We start from the raw sequence: 6,622 nt of genomic DNA, 5'->3' as shown, positions 1-6,622 counted from the left end.
GAATTAGACAATATTTTTACCACATGATAAAAATATGAATGGTAAAAAATTATTTTAGGAAATAATGTATAGATATGTAGCTTAAATTCTTTCTTAAAAAAAAAAAGAGAATAATAAAAACTCACTAACTAACTTTAATAGTTTTTTTTTCTCAAAGATCATAATTAATTCGGTTTGACTTTTAATTTTCACTGATATTAATTATATTCTCACTTTTAGAATATCGTTAAGATATTACAGAGAGAATAACAGATAAAATTATCTGTGACATAAAAATCATCTAATTAATTATTATTTATGAATTAATTTGTTTTTTTGAAAAAGGCAAATTCTTACATTATTGAATGATCTGATTAAGACTTCACAATGATTAAATAGGTGTCTTAAATTGGTTAATAGAACTCATTTTAGTCTCTACACCAAGATAAAACTAATTAACAAAAATGAGTCCAATTAATCAATTAAGACCCATATTTGATCACATTAAACTCATAGCTACATCACATTATCGTTGGGAATTCTACATTGGAATTTTAACGCAATATATCAGCATTGTACTCATGGTAATTGAATTAGGAATGAATGTAAATTTATAATTTGTAAATTTACCAATAATTTGTCATTTTCAAAAGCTATGTGCTGTTTTGATGAACATTGAAAATTTCAGAAATTAAATTAGTTACTTTTATATATATATATATATATTATTGTTTTACTTTTAGAATAATTTATTTTATATAAATTATCAAAAATGTTATGCTATTTATATACTAAAATTAGTTACTAAAATCAGTTATCAATGTATTTATGTATAAATACATATATAATTTAATTTATTTTCAATATATATTTGTATTCTAACATGTATTTTATACTAATAGCTGACTTTGATAGCTGATTTTAGTATACGCGTAACATTAATTTTAATATTTTATATAATATTTATTAAATTTAATTTTTAAAAGTCATATTTCATTAATTTGTTATATAAAACTTGTAAAATTATATACATTAACAATTATTCTCCACATACAAGTGTTTTACCCATACAAGTCATACAAGTTCATATATTCTATTTCACGTCAGACGCGCCTCTTCTAGCACGTCGATTTCACGCACCTCCTAATTTAACAGATGTTCCAATCAACGCGTGTACATTCTTCTTCGTGCTGTTACTGCACGTTTTTCTTGCTGCACGTTCTTTTTCCTCCTCCTCCTTTTTCTTCTTCGTTATCGTCGTCACCAACACTACCTCCTCCTCCTCCTCCTCTTCCTCTTTCTTTTTTCATTGGAATTTCTTCTCATCCTTCCTTTTCCTCCTTCTCCTCCTTATTTCGTTGTTGAAAATAATGAATAATTCAAGTTCAGATTATCAATTGATCCAAAACAAAATTGATTATTATTTTAAATCCAATCAAGTAGTTAAGGTGTGGATCGATTCTAGTGAATTTTTTTGTTAGTAGTTTATGATTCTGTAGGTGAATAATATTTCATCGTTGATGGTTTGAATTGAATGTAATGTAAAAGTTCTGCATTGAAGAAAATATTTTCTGTATTTACAGTAAATTTGAGTGTAACACGAAAATATTTGGGTGTAACACAAAGATATTTGGATGTATTCTTTAAGAATTTTCGGTGTATGTGTGCTGATAAATTCTGCATAATTCAAAACTCTTCGTCTCCCTCCTCCTCATCTTCTGCTGCTGTTTTTTCTTCTTCTTTTTTATCACCATCATCATCATCATCTTCTTTTTTTTTTCTTATTCATCTTTTTTTTCTTGTTTTATCTTCTCAAGTTTCTTCTTGTTTTACTCTTTTAACAAGAATAAAAACAAAAAAATCAAACAAAGAAGAAGAAAAAATACATAATGGTACAAAATTACTTGGAAGAGGATAAACTTACATTCATTCAACTAAAAGAAAGAAAGAAATAAGAAAAAAAAGAACAAAAAAATGCAGCATTAGAGAAAATATTTTTCTGTATTTACAGCAAATTTGGGTGTAACACGAAGATATTTGGGTGTATTGTTTAAGAATTTTTGGTGTATATATGCTAATAAGTTTTGGATAATTCAAAACTCTTCCTCTTCTTTCTCATCTTCTGCTGCTTCTTCTTCTTCATCTTCTTTTTTGATATTCTCATAATTCTTTTTGGAAGGAAAAAATTAAACAAAGAAGAAAAAAAAATACATAATGTTACAAAATTAATAGAAAGAGAAGCAGGAAAAAAAATGCAGCAACAACAGCACTAATAAAAAAACGACGATGAAGATGAAACACGCGAAGAAAAAGGAAGAGAAACACAAACAAAAAGGAGAAGAAGAAGGAAGAGGAAGAAGAAGAGGAGGAAGAAGAAGAGGAACGCAAAGCGCGTTATGACTGTTGAGTAGCACATGTGTTAACACGCTCGTACATGTGAGTATCTTTTTTGTTAGATTTGACCTAACTTATATAACTTATAAATTAAAATGACTTGTATATATAGTACTTCTCGTATATTAATTATATGTCAGATTGACATAGTTTCACTTGATTTATCGATTAATTTATAGCTGATTTCGAATTTTTGAAATAAACTCGGTAAAGTATGAGGATTGATTTTTGTCTAATTTAAACTCAAAGTCTTAGATAGAATATAAAATATTAACCATTTTGGTTATTCATGCATTTGTTATTATTTTATATATTTAATAAATAAAAAGAGTAAAGACGTTAGTGCTTATTAATTCACTAGTTGATATAGTTGTGCATATTAAAATCTTATTTATTTTTCTTGTTTGTTTCCTATAACGTGTGCGTTGCCTTAAGATTATAGTTTTGATCTAATTCATGTAATTTGTAACCAACGGGAAATAATCCAAGTTAAATTTTTTAGTTTTGATTGGTAATTCAGTTGAATAGGATTGTATTTGAATTCACACATGCATGAATGTGTTATTTGTTCACAAATGTATTTTATGCAACGCTTAAATCTTATTTTCAAAATAATTGAAATGAATAAAACAGAATTTCCGACCTGCCGGATTCGAACCAGCGACCTAAGGATTTCTGTTATTTCAAACTATAGTCCTCCGCTCTACCAACTGAGCTAAGGTCGGTTTTGATACTTTGCCTGCTTATTGTTTAATTAGATGCATTTTTAAGTTGTGTTAAATATTTATGTGGAACTATTTTTTTTTTTAATGCAAAGTTACACATTTCATCAAGACTTTTTAGAAGAATGTATTAATTCATATGCTTCAAATTTACAAAAGCATGTAATTTAAAACTTTCTTTTTTTGAACAAATTTTTTGATTGGCTTGGACAATCCGCAGTCGTAGGCCTAATAATCAAAAATTTTTTTCATATCTAAACTACACTTGTCATTTATTCTTAGGAAATTTCTTCCTTCTAATAAGTTTTTCCATATCCAAGTTCCTTGCTAGTATCTACTTACTTTCTAGAACTCTTGCTTAGGAAAATATATACCTTTTAAAACCTTAACCCACAGTGGATTCGGATTCTGGTGTATCATCCAAGCTTGTTTTGCTAGTTGGTGCCATATTCTGGTGATAAAATTCTTTAAAACCCATCTATGCTTCTTTTTTACTAGCACATAATTTATCCCAACTCTTCCAACAAATACCCCTTTCCTTGTCAGTCGACCTCCACTAAAATTGGGCTATCTTGGCACATAATTTCCTGGAGAAGCTTTTCAAAAATCTGAGCACTCCCATGGCATAGGTTGGGATGGCTTGGATTACTGTTTTTATTAGGACTTCTTTGCCTGCTTGATTGAGCAGTTTCTGTTTCCAGCCTTTAATCTTGTTAGTAACCTTTTCTTCTATCCATTCTAATGCTTTGCACTTTGATCTTCTCCATCTAGCTGGTAGTCCTAGGTATTTTCATCTTTGATCAAAATCAAATGCCAAAAGCCAAAAGAACTTCTTCTAGATAATTCCATTCTACTCTATCATACGCCTTGTTCATGTTTAGCTTGATAGCCAAGTTGAAGTTTCTCTTATTTCCTTCTGATTCAAGGCATAGAAGGCTTCTTGAACAATAAATATGTTGTCTTGGATCATTCTCTCCTACAAAAACACTTTGCACCGGCGACATAATGTGATTCATGATACTTTTCAGTCGATTAACCATACTTTAGATATGATCTTGAATAACTAATAGGTGATTCAAATTTTCGACTTGCTTAATTTTTGGGACCAGAACCACATGTGTTTCGTTAACCTCCGCTGGAAGGCACCCCTCTTTGAAGAACAATCTCACAACCGTGCATATGTCCTTTTCTATAGTCTTTTAGTGTTTCTGGTAGAATAATCCATTCAGTTCATCAGATTCTGAGGCTTTCAAGTTACCCATGTTAAATGCCGCAGATCTTATTTCTTGTGTTAGCTTTCTGTTCATCTCTTCAGTGACTCTTTTAGGAATAACCTCCGTACATTTCTTCATGTCCACTTTGCCTCTAGTTGCGAATAACTTGAACTTATATCACCATTTTGCATATGGGTTTGTATCCCAAATGCTATCTTTGAATTTTTTATTTGGGTCATTCTACTGTACAAATCTATTTGTATAGATTTTGTCCAAATTTTTTAATTTTTAATTTTTGTGCTATAATATGGAATATCTGGCTTGAACGGAACAGAAGGATCTTTCAGAATACAGGAAAAGGGGTTGACGATATTATCCACCAGTCGCTCATGAACTTTAAGGAGTGGCTAGGTGTAGATCCCTTTTGTTGTTGATGGCAATGCCGAAGATGACAAGAAGTATCATGTAGTGCTGAATAGTTTATGCCTTTAACTGGTGTTCTCCTATTTGTTTATTCTCATCGCTCCACTTGTTGTGTTGAGCTTGTTCATTCAAAAAAAAAAAGTAAGTGACGCGTGGAATGTTACTCCATTGAAAATTGAATCGCAACTTAAAAAGGGAGGGTGTAATCCTAATCCATGTGCGCATCAAAGTTTTGCAGGCGCTCCTTTTTTTTTTTTTTTATTACCAAAGATATAAGACTCGAATTCAGGGGAGATTATGTCATTTGAGTTATTACTCATTGAATTGAGTATAAAAAGTCTATGCCATTTGAACTATAATTCATTGGCCGTTTTGGAGGCGCCCTTAATGCCTTAACATTAGAAGACTTTGATAAGGATTTAAATATGATTCACTGAATGGAGCTTTTAAAAAGGTTAAATTTCATATTTTATATTTGTTTATATATGTTTTAAATTATTTAAAGATTAAAAATATTTATATTTTTTCCGTAAAACACTATATATCATTTTTGAAACACAATATATATAGATTAATTTAAAAAATAAAATCAATATAATTTATTAGAATTTAAATTATGTTTATTTTATTTTATTTTTCAGTTTAATAAAATTTGATTCAAATGATAAGAATTTACATTATATTAATTTGAATTTAATTTTTTTTATCTATTTTTATTCTAATAATTGTTATTTGAATTGGACCAATTTATTTTAGTTTGAAAAAAACTTAATAACTTAAAATTTTTAAATTACAATAATCTTAAAATTTAACATTTTGATAAGATATAATTTAAATTGCAAAAATTTTAAAATTTAAAATTTGGATGAAAAAAATTAATATTCGAAATTTGGATAGAATAATGATAAAATTCAAAGACGAATAGAATATTAGATATATTAGTATCTAATAAAATAACAGAATAACCTAAATTAGTTTGTAATTCTATTTAAAAAGTGCCAATTTTATTCACTTTTTATAAAAATAATGTGATAAAAGAATTAAATTATCTAAAATTTGAGGATAGAAGAAATTAATTTGTCCTCTTATATTATTTGAAACTGATTTATCTAATTTTATAAAATATCATGAACTATTACGTTAATATTTATTTATTAGGTACTAATTTATTTGAAACAAAATTATTAAAAATTAATTTGGAGTATATTATTATTGCATGTCCATGATACGTTAGTTAAAATAAAATAAATTCAGTTAATATTAAATTAATATTATTTTTGTCAAATTTTTTTTAAGTTGTTCAAATCAATTTAACAATTCCTTAATTATTTTTTTAGAAAGCTATATTAACTATTTAACTTTATGCGTGCAATTACTTTATTCTAAAAATATAATAAATAATATTCTAATAATAAATTTCATTTTCTAATTACAAAAGATAAAGAATTTCAATATTAAAAGGATTAAAAAGATATGAAAAAGTGTATATAATATCTGGAGATACTGTCTTACTCTTTCCCTTTTACATACACATACTCATCTTCAAGAATGAGTTTCATGTTACTTCATATTCCTTTTTTTTTTTTCCTAATAAAAATAACATCCCGTAATTATAGTGTATTAACTATAATCCCACTTTCTCTTTCTTACGTTATCTTGCATACTTGCAGCAAACACTCAGGCTAAGCGTAAATTCAAAATTTCTATTTGAAGAAGGAGAAACTATTTCGTTTGAATTATAGTTCATTGATAATCTACGTATTATTTTGCTTGTAAATAAAACAGAATATTTATAAATTTGTATCTGTACCTTATACTTAACTTTTTTATTTAAATAAAAAATTTCATATTTTCCAATTAAAAGCATAGTAGAAAGAATTACGTTTTTGC

The 6,622-nt window shown here is 27.4% G+C and overlaps 1 non-coding gene across 1 annotated transcript; it reads right to left on the bottom strand.

The window, feature by feature from the left end:
• Window positions 1–3,010: 3,010 nt before the first annotated feature.
• On the bottom strand, window positions 3,011–3,098 carry TRNAY-AUA (transfer RNA tyrosine (anticodon AUA)). Its single transcript is given in 2 exon segments — window positions 3,011–3,046; window positions 3,062–3,098. It is a non-coding gene; the product is annotated as a tRNA-Tyr (tRNA).
• Between the last annotated feature and the right edge of the window lie 3,524 nt (window positions 3,099–6,622).

The sequence above is a fragment of the Arachis hypogaea genome, chromosome 14, assembly GCF_003086295.3.
Source record: "Arachis hypogaea cultivar Tifrunner chromosome 14, arahy.Tifrunner.gnm2.J5K5, whole genome shotgun sequence".
NCBI lineage: Eukaryota > Viridiplantae > Streptophyta > Magnoliopsida > Fabales > Fabaceae > Arachis > Arachis hypogaea.
The sequence above is the reverse complement of the archived record's forward strand: the minus strand, read 5'-3'. Positions and strand labels throughout refer to the sequence as shown.